Source organism: Bison bison, unplaced genomic scaffold (genome assembly GCF_000754665.1).
Source record: "Bison bison bison isolate TAMUID 2011002044 unplaced genomic scaffold, Bison_UMD1.0 scf7180017864471, whole genome shotgun sequence".
Classification (NCBI taxonomy): Eukaryota; Metazoa; Chordata; class Mammalia; order Artiodactyla; family Bovidae; genus Bison; species Bison bison.
Genome location: NW_011495032.1, coordinates 8,896,646 through 8,914,077, shown reverse-complemented (window position 1 = coordinate 8,914,077; position 17,432 = coordinate 8,896,646). Strand labels below are relative to the sequence as shown.

Sequence of the window (17,432 nt, the reverse complement as noted above, 5' to 3'; positions counted from 1 at the left end):
TAAAACCTACTGCATTGTTTACTTAATCACAACAAATAAGATAATATATGAAAAACATATTAAACAAAAATAAATTTGTTCAGTTCACAAACTGAGGTCAAGGAGAAGCTAGAACAGGGTCCAATGTCTGTGATAAGCTTAGTGTTAGTACCATTATACTAACCCACTTCTGCATAGGTGTGAAAATCATGTTCTAGACTTCTTTATTTTGTTGACTTGAAACACTTCTTTTGTCATAGGTATCACTATTTCATTCTTTTAGGAACTGTCATAGGTCTGAGATCTTACTCTACTTTCAAACTAACAAGGTAGTCTGCCACAGTTTTATGGACACTGGCAGCAAACCTGAGTCCTGGGTCAAAGTCAAAGGACAATTGATTATTTATAGAATTAACAGTACAGAATATTATCATTTTCGCTCAGGGTTCCCAAGCCCCAGTTCCCAAATAGTGATAAAAAGAGGGCCAGGGGACACTTGCATACACTGCTGTTATAGAGAGGAACCCTAGGTTTTGGAAACCCAGGACGGCAGAGTAGAAGGATGTGTGCTCATCTTCTGCAAGAATACCAAAATATTTTATAGTAGATCATAAGCACATCTACACACAATGTGCCATGGAGGAAAACATTACATTTATTAGACTAGAGAGTAAGAAAGACTTTCTTCTGCTCAGGAGGAAGATAAAATTAAATCCCTATCTACAAAGCCTATTTGGATCATAAATATCTTTGAAGAGATCGTCTTTTTTTAAAAGGCCCCAGTGCTTCTGTTCCTGGGATGTGCAAAGACAGACCCCTCGAGAATTAAATCCCAAAAGGGCCTACCAGAAGGCAAACTGTAGTGTCACACAAATAAACCACTTTTCTTCAACAACATAGCATTTTGGTAATGTAAAACAAGTTTACTTATAAATCTGAAACAAATTTAAAACATATACATATATGTGTGGGGACTTCCCTTGTGGCCCAGTGGTTAAGACTCTGCTTCCAGTGCAGTAGGCATGTGTTTGATCCTTGGTCAGGACACAAAGATCCTACATGTTGTGGGGGCATGGCCAAAAGTTAAAAAATATGTGTATATGATATATAAATATATATACATTATGTATATATGATCATGTATATATGATATATATGTGCATCATATATATATATATATAAGGAATGATCTATATGATGTAGACATATACCATTCATATACACATATATAAAGGAAATGAATAGATTTAAAGATATTCTGGTGAATTTTCTGAATCTCTCTTTTCTGAGCCTGCTCTGTGCATCTGCATTGTCAAATAAAAATTATGTCAGTGATATCTAATTAAAGTATTTTCAAAAGCCTACAAAACTTGAATTAATAAAATTTTTCTTCTGCGTGCTGTGAAAACAAGATCTATTTTAGTAAAATGCCATTTGCCTAGCAGTTCAAAAATATATGAAAATGAAAATGATCATATGAAGTGCCTGTTTTTGTTGACAAGACTTAATTTCTAAGTAATATAATGTATGTCCAATTAGCCCATAAGTGTGAGCTAAATGAAGGGAAAACAATGTAATTGTTATTTTTCAAACCATGGAAATGAGCAATGTATGCACAAGTGGCTTGTTTACTTATATAATTGGATTGAACACCAGTCATCTTATGGACAGGACTGTTGACCCTCAAGAATCACAATATTTGTGTGTAATCACTTAAGAAAATGCTAGCTATAAACTTTCTCATTTGCTCCCAGTACTATTTTTTAATTAGAACAACAGAAGTGAACATGCTCATAATTATCTTGTTTGTCTCTATTAAGAAAACCAAGCTCTGGAATATCTAATATCTAAACATCTACTCAGTGACTAGCAATTCACATCCTTCTGACTTGCCTCCTTACAAATATTCACTGGGACAGGTATGTTTATTCCCATCTCACAGATGAGAACACTGAAATTTGGGTGTCATCTTAGGCAACACGGATTTTGCATCTGTGATTATCTAATATCAGTACATGGCCTTTTTCCTCAGTGAAATTGGCCTTATTCTTTTATACTTCTAGCATGCATCTGAGCAACATACAAAATATTAATGTAGCTCAGTGCTGGGCTGGTAAACGAGAACCACAGCAACACAAACACTAACTCTGTCTCATATACACAAACCTAAATACATGAAACAGACAACACATATGAATGATAAAGAAGAGGATTTACCACAAAAGAAATTGAAGTACAAGCCAGGTTGGTATATAAGCAGTACGTATACCAGGGAGACTTAGTTTGGATTTGATCTTGGAATATGAAATGCAAGTTTATTTTTCTATCACTATCATAAGAAATTACCACAAAGTTGGAGAGTTTAGCAATATAAATGCATTACCTTATGGCTCTATAGGTCAGAAATCTGAGATAAAATCACTGGGCTAAAATCAGTGTTGGAGGATTGTGCTCTTTATCGGAGGCTTTGGTAGCATCCATTCTCTTGTGCTTCCCACCTTTTAGAGGCTGCTCACATTCCTTAGCTCATGAAATCTTTCTTCTACCTTTAAAGCTAGCAATGGAAGATTGGGTCTTTCTCATAGTATATACTCTTACCTACGTAGGTGCCTTCATTTTTCACCATTATTTAGATTGGTTTCACCCTGAAAATCTAGAAAAGTTTTCCATCTCAACTTTAATCATTTCAGCAAAGTATCTTTTGCCATGAAATGCAACACAGTCACAGTTTTCAGATACTAGGTCCATGGCTATACTGGGGAGACATTTTGCCAATCACAGTGAAAAAGGTCTAAACATTTAGAAGGACTATACCAATTAAAAAGATAGAGATTGTCAGAGTGAGTGAATAAACAAGACCACATGGTATGTTGTCTATAAGAAAGCTGCTTAAAAACAAAAACAAACAAAAAAAAAACTCAGGTAAAACTAAAGGGAAAGAAAAAAGATATACTATGTATTGTAAGATTTTATTTATTTATTTGTTGGCCACACCAGCAGCTTGTGGGATCTTAATTCCCCTACCAGAGATCTAACCTGGGCCCTTGGCAGTGAAATCCCATGTTTTAACCACTGGACCATTAGGAAATTCCCAAGATATATTGATAAATAGTGCCATCAGTTTCAGAGATAGTAGAGTTCAGAACAAGGAAAATTATCAGGGATTACCAGTTGTCATTTTCCCAAGAACACCTAACAAACTTACACACGTATGTACTTAATAGAGCATCAAAACATGTGAGTCAAAAACTGACAGAACTACAAGAAATAGATAAACCCACTATTGTAGTCAGAGATTTCAATACAAACTGTTAGCAGTTGGTAGTTCAAGTAGGTAGAAAATCACTAAAGATAGAGTTGATCTAAATATCACTCTCAGTACACTCAATCTAATTGATATTTATAGAATATCCCTTCAACAACGATAGAGTACATATTCTCTCAAGCTCACAAGACATTCACCAAGACAGATGGCATTCCAGACTGTAAAACACACCTTAGCAGATTTATACAAATATAAATAGAGTATGTTATCCAACCACAATGGAATTGAACTAGAAATCAATTCCAGAAAAAGGTTGGAAAATCCCCAATATTTGGTCATTAAACATACATACCTAAATAACACATAGGTCAAAGAGGTCTCAAGAAAAATATGTCCAAATATTTTGAACTAAAGGAAAAATCTAAATGCAACTTATCAAAATGTGTGGGATGCAGAAAAAGCAGCACCTAGATGGAAAATTTTAGCCTTAAGTGTGTATGTTAAACAAGAGGGAAGGTCTTATGTTATAATAAGGTTCCATCTAAGAAAATAGAGGAATGGCCATTTTAAGCCTAAGTAGAATACAAAAACATATATATACATTACAGCAGAAGTGAATGATGTTGGAAACAGGAAAATAATAGAATCAACGAACTCATAATTGATTCATTGATCTTTGAAAAGATCTTTTCAAAGTGAGTGTTTTTCAGAGTGAAAAGAACAAAGTGGGTTCTTTGAAAAGATCAGTGAAACTGGTAAACCTGTAGTCAAGATGAGCAATGACCAAGTGTTTACAATCACTCACAATTTACCCTCTACTTGGGGGATCCCTGGTGCCTCACGTGGTAAAGAATCTGCTGCAGTGCAGGAGACCTGGGTTCAATTCCTGAGTCGGGAAAATGCCTTGGAGATGGGAATGCAACCCACTCCAGTATTCTTGCCTGGAGAATTCCATAGACAGAGGAGCCTGGTGGGCTACTGGGCTACAGTCCATGGGGTCACAGAGTCAGGCAGGACCGAGGAACTAACACTTTCATTTTTACCCTCTACTTTGGCTTGAACTGTCTCTTGACAGGCTTCTCTCCTCCCCATAGATCCCTGAACTCTGGCTTGTCCTTTAGTCTGGACGAGCATTAAAACTCAGAATACCCTTACTTAAGCTCATCCTGAGAAGTGGCTGACCATGTGAGAACAGAAACATACCCCATTAGATCATCTTAATTACAATGCTGTTTGTTTCTATTCAATTTCCACATTCTTACTGGTCCTAATTCTCTAACCCCTTAAAAATGGAAAATTATCTTTCTATTTGATTTTGATTGGCTTGTAGATTATACCGGGAATGTTCTCCCTATTGGAATAGTTTTTTCAACATAATCTACCCTTGACTAAGTCTGGTTGTTGTTATATGGCTCCAAGAAAACAGAGCTGAGACGCCACTTTCCATACAGTACATGTGTGTGTGTTAGTAGCTCAGTCGTGTCCAACTCTTTATGACCCCATGGACTATAGCCTGCCAGGCTCCTCTGTCCACGGAATTCTTTAGGCAAGAATACTGTAGTGGGTAGCCATTTCCTACTCCAGGGGATATTCTCAACCCAAGGATAGAACATGGGTCTCCTGCATTTCTGGCACCCATCAAGCTCCTCTGTCCAGGAGATTCCCCAGGCAAGAATGCCAGAGTGGGTTGCCATTCCCTTCTCCAGGGGATCTTCCCAACCCAGGGATCAAACCTGGGTCTCCTGAATTGCAGGCAAATTCTTTACCATCTGAGCCACAGGGAAGCCCCATGGGTCATCAAAATTGATCTCATGCACATGTCTTTTTGAATTATGGCTTTCTTAGAGTACATGCTTAGGAATGGGATTGCTGGCTCATATGGTAATTCTATTTTTAGTTTTTAAGGAGCCACCATACTATTCTCCATAGTGGTTAGTGTAAATTTTATGTATAGCACAGGGAGTTCGGCTTGGTGTTCTGTGGTGACCTAAATGGGTGGGTCGGAGGGACAGAAGGTACAAAGTGAAGGGAATAAACATACACATGTGTCTGATTTGCTTCACTGTACAGCAGAAACTAACACAACATTGTAAAGTAAATATATCCCAATAAAGAATTAATTAAAAAGCTGATTCTGTGACATTGAATCAATAACAAAAAACTAAAAAGTAAAAGAACGCTCAGAACTATGAACAACAAATAACCACGAATCCGATACTAGTTGAAATGCACCGATTCCTTATAAAATGCAAACTATCAGAACTCACACAAACAAAATAGATCATTCAAATAGGCTTATATCTATTCAATAAATCGAATCAAGAATGTATTAATATAAACCTCTAAGTAGAAATGAAGGAGATTTTCAGGTAAGGGACAAACATACAGGAAATCCTGAAATGGAAATTAACAGAGCGTGAATGGGAAAGATGTCAAGTGCTGTCTGATTAGAGCAGAGGGGACATATAAGGAAGTCCTTTATTTGCTAACAGATGCCAGTAAGCTGTTTCCTCCCCACTGAACTCCGGAATTATAGACCGGGGGTCTCTCTCGTGGGCACTTGACACTTGCCAGCATGAGGAGTTACCCAGTAGAACCAGCCTTGGTTGATTGCCAGCTTCTTGGCAGTCTGAAGAGAAAGAGAGAAGGAAGTTGTTTGTTCACAAACTGTGACATCTGAGCTTCAGTCAGATACTATGAATTGGTAAAAATACAAAGCTGTCAGCTTTTACAAAGGCGAGCCCATTGAATGGCTTTGGCACTTTGATATAGGATTCAAAACAAAGGATCATTGTGAGGCTGACATGATTTAGAGCTGATTCTGAATTCAAACTGGGGGTGCATAGGGAATGTTTGCAAGTATGCGTGTCTTCACTTCACCTTACAAATTAGTTATAATCCCAAATTAGTGCCATGCCATTTTTTAACATTTTAATTTTATTTTTGTTGATGTTTTAGGTTAATGGATTCTGTGGCAATTTTTTTCTCACTAGTAAAGCAAAAGTCAATATTTGAGCTATCTTATCACAAAAAGGGTGTGTGCATGTTGTGTATGTGTATATGTATTGGGAGGATGTATGTATTTAAGGGTTATGGGGGGGTTATTCTTTTTTACACTTATTGACAACTTTGTGCCAATTTGGTTTTTTGAGTTTTATTTATTTATTTTGGATGTGCTGGGTCTTGGTTGCTGCACCAAGCTTTCTCCAGTTGCAGTGAGTGGGCATATCTTCTACTTGCAGTGTGCAAGCGTCTTATTGTGGTGACTCCTCTTGTTGTAGAGCATGGGCTCTAGAATGTATGGGCTCAGTAGCTGTGGCACAAGGGCTTAGTTGCCCAATGGCATGTGAAATCTTTCTGGACCAGGGATCAAGCCCACATTCTGCGTTGGCATTGGCAGGCACACTGTTAACCACTGGACCAATAGGGAAGCTCCAAGGAGGTGTTTTTTTTTTTTTTAAAGCTCTCTTTGCCAAGTAGTTTCTCAGATTCATGGACGTGAGTGAAGTTGACACAGAGAGATGAAAAAAATTATCAGAGTAGGAATTTTTATTTTTTAGCATGACCTCAACATGCTCAATTTTGAGAAATTCTAGAACTTTACGTGGTAGGAAGAATTCCAAGGATTGTTCTCTCTCCCCCAAAGATCCCCATTCCCTAGAGATTCAAATATAAATATAGGTATTGTGGTGAAAGGACTTTGCAATTTAAGGTGCGAATCAGTTGAGGTTAAATTTTGGAGATCATCCAGGTGAGTTCATCGCAGCACTGTTCATAATAGCCAGGACATGGAAGCAACCTAGATGTCCATCAGCAGATGAATGGATAAGAAAGCTGTGGTACATATACACAATGGAGTATTACTCAGCTATTAAAAAGAATGCATTTGAAGCAGTTCTAATGAGGTGGATGAAACTGGAGCCTATTATACAGAGTGAAGTAAGCCAGAAAGAAAAACACCAATACAGTATACTAACACATATATATGGAATTTAGAAAGATGTTAACAATAACCCTGTGTACGAGACAGCAAAAGAGACACTGATGTATAGAACAGTCTTATGGACTCTGTGGGAGAGGGAGAGGGTGGGAAGATTTGGGAGAATGGCATTGAAACATGTATACTATCATGTATGAAACGAGTCGCCAGTCCAGGTTCGATGCTGGATGCTGGATGCTTGGGGCTGGTGCACTGGGACGACCCAGAGGGATGGAATGGGGAGGGAAAAGGGAGGGGGGTTCAGGATGGGGAACACGTGTATACCTGTGGCGGATTCATTTCGATGTTTGGCAAAACCAATACAATATTGTAAAGTTTAAAAATAAAATAAAATTTAAAAAAAATTACAGGCTTATTTTAAAAGGCAAAAGAAGGGATTAGGAGGACAGTTCATGAGGGAGAGTATTTATATATAGGGCTTCCTTGGTGGCTCAGACAGTAAAGCATCTGCCTGCAATGCAGGAGACCCGGGTTCCATCCCTGGGTCGGGAAGATCCCCTGGAGAAGGAAATGGCAATCCACTCCAGCACTCTTGCCTGGAAAATCCCATGGACGGAGGAGCCTGATAGGCTACAGTCCATGGGGTCACAAAGAGTCGGACACAACTGAGAGACTTCACTTTCACTTTCATATATATATACATACATATACATATATAAATATACACACACACACATACTTATGACTTATTTGCATTGCTGTATGGCAGCAACCAACACAACACTGTAATGTTTCCACCAATTAAAAATTTTTTTTAAAAAGTCAAAAGAAGAAGGCAGAAGAAGGGGATGTAGGACGTCACAGAGATTTGAAGCACAAGAAGTCCTCAAGTTGCTATTGCTGCTCTACAGATGGAGGCAGCAATGCAGAGGCCTCTAGGAGCAGAGACAGACCTCCTGCAGCCATCAAAGAAATGGGATCTCAGTTTTACAGTCACATAGAAAGGCATTCTGTCAGTCACCTGCCTGAGTTTGGAAATAGGTTCTCCAGTTCTCCAGATAAACTCTTAACCTGGTTAACATATTGATTCCAGCTCTGTGGTACCTGAGCAGAGACCAGGGGAGCTCACTTGGACCTCTGACCCACAGAAGCGGATCACAGGTATGATTTCAAGCTGCTAAATTTATGGTAATTTAATATGCAGTGATAGAAAATGAATATAATTTCATGTTCATGCATAATTCTGGATAATTTGTATATATTCAAGTAGCTATCCTATAGAAGGTGCCCAACAAATAGAAGCTATAATTACTATTATAATCTGAAGATAATCAGAATTCCACTTTCATATCTCTTTTAATTGACAGAACTCAAATAAACTTTTTTTAATTGAAGTATAGTTGATTTACAGTATTGTGTTAGTTTCAGGTGTAAAATAAAGTGATTCAGTTATACATATATAAACCTATTTGTTCAGATTCTTTTCTCTTAAAGGTTATTACAAAATATTGAGCACAGGTCCCTGTACTATACAGTAGGTTCTTGTTGGTTAGCTATTATATATCTATATCTATATCTATATCTAGCAGTGTGTATACGCTAATCTCACACTCCTAATTTGTACCTCTTCCTTCTTTCCCCTTTGGTAACCATAAGTTTGTTTTCAGTGCCTGTAAGTCTCTTTCTGTTTGGTAAATAAGTTCATTTGAATCATTTTTTTAAGATTCTACATATAAGTGATAGCATATGGTATTTGACTTTTTCTTTCTGGTTTATTTCCCTTACTTTGACAATCTCTAGGTCCATCCATGTTGCTATAAATGACATTGTAAATTCTCTGCTTGTGTAGGAATGCAATGCAGTTTTGTTGGATGAATACAGTTTCCTACTTAGTATTATTCTTTCCATGCCAAATTCATGGAATCCCAGGCTAATCCCAATATTCATTCATAGACGGGACAGTCTCACCTGGAAATTCTTTCAGGTCAGCCCCTCATGTTTCCCATTAGCTACAAATAGCATAAACAGTTTTGTTCAATGTAGTATATCTGATGCCTAGATAATGTCTATCTTGAAGTAGTGTTCAGTGAATTCCTTGTTCAATAAGAAAACTGACACAAAGTTTGTGTTTGTGAGGACCTGGGCAGTTCCCATGTACCATGAGATAGACAAGGTTACTCTGTGTAAAAAAATAACCACAGAAGCTAATGACTTATAACAAGAAAGAGGTGGTTTTAGGCTTCTTTCTCATTGTGGGTCAGCCCTTATGTCTCTTCACTGCAGCCAGGATGATACAGCAACCACATCCTGGTTGCATGGCCAGAAGAAGGAAAGAGAGTTTTGGAAAGACTGTTCATTCAGGCTACCAATTAAGTGCTCAGGCTGAGAAGTAACACCCCTAAATTTTGCTCACAAATCCTTGCCAGAACTGGTCAAATGGATACATTCAACTACAAGAAGCCAGAAAATTTAGTTAGACCCATGTACTGGACATATTTGGTGGCCATCATTCATGATGATCGTACCCTTTACAAGGAGCATGAAGTCAGACACAATTTGCTTGATATAGGAATAATGTTTAAATACAAGATGGGTGAATCTGATCACAGCATGTTTTCTGACTCTCAGACTGCTATCTCAGCTCTATCCCTATTGGGCTCACATCTAGATCTATGCCTATGATGATAGCAGGAAATGGAAGTAAAATTTAATGATCCTTTTACAAAAAGCAAAACATATATCTGCCCTTGCCAGTGGTATCCTTCCCCACCAAACAAGTGTTCAGTTATGGTCTGGTGACTTAGTCATTCCCAGTGGCAAGGAATTCTTCTGCCAAGTTTATCTCGTTAACCAAATCCAGGAAGTCTGCAGGAGCAACACACTTTAGAATCAATTTTCTTTTCCTTTCAGAGCGCATACAGATAGAGTGATGCCTAACGAGACTTTTCCAGTTGGATATTTTATTCCAGACATGCTGTGCTGGTGAACACTTGTGAACTAGTGACTTCACTGTGACCATTAGAAAGTTGAGACATATCAACTGTGAGTTTTCATTCAGTCAATATTTATGCATCTCTGTGAAATTTGTAATAATTTAATTAAATTTAGCAAAAAAAAAGGATTGTGTTTGCTATTTGCTAATCTGTATGCAGGCCAGGAAGCAACAGTTAGAACTGGACATGGAACAACAGACTGGTTCCAAATAGGAAAAGGAGTATGTCAAGGCTGTATATTGCCACCCTGCTTATTTAACTTCTATGCAGAGTACATCATGAGAAACGCTGGACTGGAAGAAACACAAGCTGGAATCAAGATTGCCGGGAGAAATCTCAATAACCTCAGATATGCAGATGACACCACCCTTATGGCAGAAAGTGAAGAGGAACTAAAAAGCCTCTTGATGAAAGTGAAAGTGGAGAATGAAAAAAGTTGGCTTAAAGCTCAACATTCAGAAAACGAAGATCATGGCATCCGGTCCTATCACTTCATGGGAAATAGATGGGGAAACAGTGGAAACAGTGTCAGACTTTATTTTTTGGGGCTCCAAAATCACTGCGGATGGTGACTGCAGCCATAAAATTAAAAGACTCTTACTCCTTGGAAGGAAAGTTATGTCCAATCTAGATAACATATTCAAAAGCAGAGACATTACTTTGCCAACAAAGGTCCATCTAGTCAAGGCTATGGTTTTTCCTGTGGTTATGTATGGATGTGAGAGTTGGACTGTGAAGAAGGCTGAGCGCCGAAGAATTGATGCTTTTGAACTGTGGTGTTGGAGAAGACTCTTGAGAGTCCCTTGGACTGCAAGGAGATCCAATCAGTCCATTCTGAAGGAGATTAGTCCTGGGATTTCTTTGGAAGGAATGATGCTAAAGCTGAAACTCCAGTACTTTGGCCACCTCATGCGAAGAGTTGACTCATTGGAAAAGACTCTGATGCTGGGAGGGATTGGGGGCAGGAGGAGAAGGGGACGACAGAGGATGAGATGGCTGGATGGCATCACTGACTCGATGGATGTGAGTCTGAGTGAACTCTGGGAGTTGGTGAGGGACAGGGAGGCCTGGCGTGCTGCGATTCATTGGGTCGCAAAGAGTCAGACATGACTGAGCAACTGAACTGAACTGAACTGAAGCACTGCAATTGTAGGTATCATATATAAAAGACAGAAAATAACTTTCAAACAAAGCGGTCAGAAATGATGTTGTCTAAAAGCTATTCACATGCTGCTTTGTTCATTGAAGAAAGAAAAAGTGATATCTGACTGGGGACATCATCTGGAAACATTTTCTGCACAAATCAATTTCAGAGACTTCTGGAGTGTAGGGAGGAAGATCAGACCTTCTACATGCAGGCTGCGGTTGGAAAGAGTTGGAGACGACTAAGCATGCACACATGCAGTAACATGAATGGACCTAGAGATTCTCATACTAAGTGAAGTAAGTCAGAAAGATACAAATAAATACCATATAATATCACTTACTTGTGGAATCTTAAATATGACACAAGTGAACTTATCTATGAAACAGAAACAGACTCATAGACATAGAAAACAGACTTGTGATTGTCAAGGGGGAGAACGGGATAGGGGAAGAGTGAATTGGGAGTTTGGGGTTAGCAGATGCAAACTAATGTATATGGAAAGGATAACAACATGATCCTACTGTATAGCACAGGGAGCTATAGTCAGTACCCTGTGATATGAAAAAGAATGTGTGTTTGTGTGTATATACATATATGTAGAGCTGAATCACTTTACTGTATAGCAGAATTTAAGATATAATTAATCAACTGTACTTCAGTAAAATATTTTTAATTAAAAAAACTTAGAAAGATGACATTTTGTTCAAGATATTGGTAGGTAATAAGAGATTTCTATCTACCTACAAAGTTTGAAGAAATGGGTGATCTATTTAGCGTCTATGTCAACTCCATCAACATGAATATTACATTGATAAAAAATCATAGACCTTCCCCCAACTACTTCACCCCATTTGTTTGCTTCTAATTTAACTCGTATAATTAACACTTATAGCCAACATCATCCACAATACTTATTTGACATCTCTTTTGTATGATGATACTGCTTTGTGTACATAGAGATACATTAGTTATGGTTCTCATGCTAAATCATTTCATTTAATTTTTTAAATATCCTTCACACTTGTTTACTTACTTGATTTCTATGTCTCCCCTGTGTATTTCATATTAGTGGAAATATATTTTTTTATCCCCTAACAAATGAGGAACTAGCAATCTCGCTGAACACTGGCTATAGGTAGGTAGGAAACGGTAGCTAGAGTGCTTCTCAGCTCACATTGTAACCTTAGGCAATTTATTTAATTTTCTCAGCCTCAGTGTGTTTCATCTCTTTAAAAAATGTGTATCATAAGCTCATTGGGAATATTCAATGAAATAATGTATGTCAAGCACTTAGCACAATTCCTGGCACATATAAAACTTTAAAAAATGGAAGATCAACAGCATTGCCTTGACCTGCATAAAATATTTCTGAGGGAGAGAATTTACTTTTTACTTCATCCCATTCAAGAGTCCTTGTCATCATCTGATCTTTTAATCACATTGGTATAAGTGACCAATGTAAAGGAAAATTAACTGTCTTAAACATAAGATCTTTGTAAACTAATTATTTGTCCTCCAGATTGGTCTGAGGATGTGACTGGAGGCATCATGGTTCAGCAGAAGCTTCTGGACTCTTCTACAATGAGTCCAACACACATACAGACTTTTGTGGGCCTTGTAATAGGCTTGGGCTCCTAGGTGGCACCAGTGGTAAAGAACACACCTGCCAATGAAGGAGACATAAAAAACACAGGTTCAATCTCTGGCTTGGGAATCCCTGGAGGATAGTATCACAACCCACTCCAGTATTCTTGCCTGGAGAATCCCACAGACAGAGGAGTCTGGTGGGCTACAGTCCATAAGGTGGCACAGAGTTGGACACGACTGAAGTGACTTAGCGTGTGCACGCGCGTGCACACACACACACACAACACTAGTGCCACCTGGGAAACTCCAATAGGCTTGCTGACTAATAAGCTAAAGGTCTATTAACTGGAGTAATTATAGTCAGTATCAGGGGTAATGAAGAACCGATGATGTACTTAGCCTGGGTTCTCTTTCATCACTTCATCACAACTAAAGCATAGAAGAGTCTACAATAACTTCAAATACAGTAAAGTCTGAACACCAAATTATTTAACACTGCCATCAAACCAAAACCCTAAAGTCCATGTTGTTTCCTTAATTGCATTTCCAATCCACCACAGCATGTGCTAGTCAATCCTTTCCAGTCACCATCATTATCAAGCATCCTTCACATGCTTACTATTGTGTAGTAAATGAAATTTTAAAAACTAACAATTACTGTGTCTCAACAATGTGTGTAGACCCCAGGGCAAGGTATCTTCATACTTAATATCTACCAATTTTCAAAACCGCTTCTTAAGGAGACTTTCAATAATCCCATTTTAGAGATGAGAAAACTAAGCCTTTGAAAAGGAAGATACTTACCTATAATCACATATAAGAGCACAAAGACATGATTTTGGCCTTGGAAAAAGTCTTGTATGGAGACTCTAAGAAATATTGTAAGAGTATTTAAAAGTGATCAGCTCAGGGGAAGAATAGATTCAATGTCAAGAAGGCCAGTTTTCAAGGTATACTGTCCACAATCACAGAGTAATTGGGAGTCCACCCATCTTCACTACTTCAACCTTCACCCCAACTCTCTATTCTTGGAATAAGCTTGCCTGGACCAGGAGGGAAGGCCATTCAGTCTCTATCCTTTTTAAGCAGTGAGGTTCTGCTTTCTCAGTGGTCCTCTCCAAAGCCTCTACACGTTACCACAAACAGAGCTTTCTTTCCATCTCCCTCTCGCCTTTGTGTTCCTTGTTCACTAAGTGGTATTTACTCACTAGACTGCAACTGTAACATTCTTTTAAAAACCTCCTGCTGAAAAGTGTAAAATCCATCCTCTCAGCCCGTTACTTGCAAAATGAAGTGTAAGCTGCCTGCCTAGCCTTCACCCTCAACTGCCTCTCATCACTCCTTGAGCCTGCCATTCACTGTGGCAACAGAAATGCCATTCATCCCACGCCTTTTCTAGAATCTAAACTACTGTTACTGTCCCTCTGCTCAGGAGCCACTTTGTCATCTAGCCATGGCCTCTGCATGCCCCTTACCAAACACTTGGATCTGACATCACCTGACCCAGCAAATTTTTCTCTGACATAAGTTTGTGGTGTTAAATGCTCTTCTTATGTGCCTGTAAAATGCTCTAGGATTATCCTCATCCCAGAAATACTGACATCAATTTTTAATGGCCCATTTATGTGTCTCTCTCTCTTCCTATAATCTGAATTCTTTCACAAAAGGAATTATACTTATTATGGTACCAAATACTGCTAGTCATGTTTAGCTCAGTGTTTGTGAAATTATTTAGAGTTTTCCATAGATGAGTAGGATTTATGTAAATTGTTATGCTTTCTTTATATTTATTTGAAAAAAAATCTTTCACTTGTGTCCTATTATTTATTATTTAGTAGTGATAAGAAATTTTCTTTTTGATAATGTTTTAAGTTAATTTGAAAAAAAGTAAAAGAGGAGAAATAAGTAAAACTTAGTCCAAATGTCAAAAACTGTGAAAATGGTACAGTCAGTCAGTTCAGTTGCTCAGTCATGTGTTACTCTTTGTGGCCCCATGGACTGCAGCATGCCAGGCTTCTCTGTCCATCACCAACTCCCAGAGCTTACTCAAACTCACGTCCATCAAGTCAGTGATGCCATCCAACCATCTCATCCTCTGTGGTCCCCTTCTCCCTCCTTCAATCTTTCCCAGCATCAAGGTCTTTTCAGATGAAAAGATCAGTTCTTCACGTCAGGTGGCCAAAGCATTGGAGTTTCACCTTCAGCATCAGTCCTTCGAGTGAATATTCAGGACTGATTTCCTTTAGGATGGACTGGTTGGATCTCTTTGCAGTCCAAGGGACTCTCAAGAGTCTTCTCAAACACCACAGTTCAAAAGCATCAATTCTTCGGCTCTCAGCTTTCTTTATAGTCCAACTCTCACATCCATACCTGACTACTGGAAAAACCATAGCTTTGACTAGATGGACCATTGTAGGCAAAGTTATGTCTCTGCTTTTGAATATGCTATCTAGGTTGGTCATAGCTTTTTTTCCAAGGAGCAAGCATCTTTTAATTTCATGGCTGCAGTCACCATCTGCAGTGATTTTGGAGCCCAAAAAAACAGTTTTTCACTGTTTCCATTGTTTCCCCATCTATTTGACATGAAGTGATAGGACCAGATGCCATGATCTTAGTTTTCTGGATGTTGAGTTTTAAGCCAACTTTTTCTCTCTCCTCTTTCACTTTCATAAGAGGCTCTTTAGGTTTTTCTTCACTTTCTGCCATAAGGGTGGTGTTATCTGCATACCTGACGTTATTATTATTTCTCCCGGCAATCTTGATTCCAGCTTGTGCTTTATCCAGCCCAGCATTTGACATGATGTACTCTAAGTTAAATAAGCAGGGTGACAATATACAACCTTGATGTACTCCTTTCCCGATTTGGAATTAGTCTGTTTTTCCACGTCCAGGTCTAAGTGTTGCTTCTTAACCTGTATACAGATTTTTCAGAAGGCAGATCAGGTGGTCTGGGATTCCCATCTCTTAAACAATTTCCCACAGTTTGTTGTGATCCACACAGTTGAAGGCTTTAATATAGTCAATAAAACAGAAGCCGAAGAGAATGGTACAACAATGGCCAAAATATGGGAGGCCCTGGCTTACCTTGGCTTTTTGTTTTTTTGGAAGTTTGCAAAATCTTTATATTTCCAGATGTTGAGACAATATTTTTGAGAGTTGAGGTTACCTCTAGTGGCAAAGCCAGAGCCAGCTATTAGGCAGCCAGAATGATATAGTAATTGAATATATGACCATTTCTCTTTTAGCACAATCTTTGTTCTCCTCTTCAAGAAGTTGTAGACATCTATTTAGTTTGATTATCTGTCATCTTAATTAAGCTCCATCTACAACTGTCATGTCTTCTGAAGTTCCTTCAGTCATTGCCTGTATATTTGAAATGCCATACATGGAGTCAGTTCTGACCAGCTGTCCATTTTTGCAAAGAGCATTTTCACTCACAGAGTGCTCCTTTTTATCCTGTCAACTGCATGGGTTTCCTGACTTTGAGGGGCTGGAGGAGGTGTTTCTAATCCAGAAAATTTGGTGGTCTTTCATTTAGCATAAGCGCATGAGACGGTGTTTTTAGTGCCAGAGGTTTAAAGGGATTTGACTGTATAAGGTCAAGATCTGCTGGTCTTCAAAATCGAATGTTTTCATTATTTCCTCTACCACAATTCTCTCTGGAACCTGCATAATCACACTAGTATTTGAAACTCCTTCTTGGAATCCTTGTTACAGGTCAGCATTTGGTTGTGCCACCTTTAATTTTTCCAGACCCTCATTTGCTAACAGTTTTGGTGTATTACATTTTATATTGAATTTGACTAATTTCAGCCATCTCAGCAGCAGTGGGAGAAGGAAAGGCTGTCTAAATCACTAAATGTGTACCAACTACTGCTTGCTTTTTGGCATTATCTGCTTCTGTGCCTCATATTAAATCCTTTAACTTACTTCAATATGCATGCCTAGATTTAGAGTTACTTTTGTCCCCCGGGGCTCTGGAGGGTCCTGGGGAAGGGCCACCACCCACCAGCTCCTGGGGAGCTTGGGTGGATGGTCTCAGAGGCTGTTGGCCAAGTGCACAGAGGCACCTGGGCAAACCTTACCCTGGCTTCTTAACACAGACCTCTTGTAGGGTCAATAAGAGAGATATCTTGGAGCAAAGAGCCCTTTGGAAGTTTATAACACCCTGTTTTAAGAGATTAGCTTTGCCCTGAAACTACCTGCTTCCAGGACAGATATCTGGAGGGTTAAAACCAAAAAATTTTTAAATTAGATTTGAGCCCTGGTTCTCCTGCTGGGCTTCCTGGGTAACTCACCTTATAAAGAATATGCCTGCATTGAGGGAGATTTGGGTTTGATCCCTGAATTGAGAAGATCCCTTAGAGAAGGGAAAGGCTGCCCAGCCCAGTATTCTGGCCTGGAGAATTCCATGGGCTGTATAGTCTGTGGGGTTGCAAAGAGTTGAACATGACTGAGTGACTTTCACTGTCTGCTGCTGGAAGAGGAAATTATGGCTGCTGATATGGGGCCTGTTCACCT

General features: G+C 38.8%; 1 pseudogene; it reads right to left on the bottom strand.

Moving 5' to 3' along the window:
- Positions 1-16,079: 16,079 nt before the first annotated feature.
- LOC105003825 lies at positions 16,080-16,749 on the bottom strand (annotated as a pseudogene).
- Positions 16,750-17,432: the final 683 nt, after the last annotated feature.